Source organism: Solanum tuberosum, unplaced genomic scaffold, assembly GCF_000226075.1.
Source record: "Solanum tuberosum cultivar DM 1-3 516 R44 unplaced genomic scaffold, SolTub_3.0 scf00112, whole genome shotgun sequence".
In the NCBI taxonomy this organism is placed as follows: domain Eukaryota; kingdom Viridiplantae; phylum Streptophyta; class Magnoliopsida; order Solanales; family Solanaceae; genus Solanum; species Solanum tuberosum.
Window position 1 is genome coordinate 1580690 of NW_006239035.1, and position 1356 is coordinate 1582045.

Below are 1356 nucleotides of genomic sequence, written 5' to 3' on the forward strand. Positions count from 1 at the left end.
GGGGGGGGGGGGGGGGGGGTATTTTTGAGCCATTTCTAATAGGTTCTTGACCATTTCCCCTTGTTTTATTGATTAATATTATAGGTACAAATTTGTTCCTCCCTTAATTTTTCTCTCTCTTAAGATTTCACCATGATTCGAGGGCCGTTAGTGACTTATTTTTCGAATTAGGATGATATGGAGTTAATATCTTTATGAATGTTCCATGAATGTGTGGAATTAGGATGATATGGAGTTAATATCTTTATAAGATGTCTCTTCAAAGAGAATATAATACCCTTTATATAGGCATGAACTAGAGTTTAGGGTTGATAGTAGCATTCAAGAACCCTAATTGAAATTGAACTCGTCTTGTATAGTCCAATTATAATTGTAAAATTCCATAAAATTTCAATGTCTACAAATGCCCTCTGCTTCAAGGCATGTCGGACCTTAATTGGAATTGAACACGTCTTGTAGAGTCCAATTAGAATTGAACACATCTTGTAGAATTCCATAAAATTTCAATGTTTACCGTATCAAGCAGATAAGTTAGGCTGAATTTGAATGGATCAAAATAAGCTGAATTAACAAGAGAAATTTTCATAAAAACACCTTACTATTATTGTTGATTACTCAATGAAATGATAGTTTCAACAATTATATATATAAGTTGTCTGAGATTACTTCTGAATACATGTATCTAACGCGTCATGCCACTATATCTGAGATATATTATCTCTCTCCCTCACCTCTCTTCCTCTCTCCTCTCTCTCCTTCTCTGTGTCTGTGTTTTACAATGTATGTGCTTCACAATTTAATGTTTTTGTGTATCCAATATCAAATGGAAAAATCACACCATATACACATTTAAGAGATAATATTACGGGTTTTAAACATACTTTTAAAATATTCTTACTTATAACAGTTTATTTACGGGTTATAACATATCAATTAAATTTAACTTTATTTAAAAATTAATTAAAATTTAATTTAATAAATGATTAATCTCTTTATATTTTTATATTATTAATTATTAATAGTTAATTAATTTGATTGCAGTTCCTTTTTTAAAACATAAATTATCAGTTACACAAATTTAGGGATTTACATTGATTAGAGTTCCTTGATTACTGTTACATTCCAAACCTCCCATTCACATTAATCCCACCCCCATCCCCCACGCCTATCCAATACTACAGTAATCGTCCCTCCCATCTTTCTCACCACCCCACTACCCCACATTCACAATCGTCCCTCCCATCTTTCTCACTACCCCAACTTCAAAACCGTCCCTCCCGTTCCATTTCTCATCATCATCATGTCGAAGAAAACGATTGTAACGCCTCGAAAGAGTCCTCGATTAGTTGAAGGAAC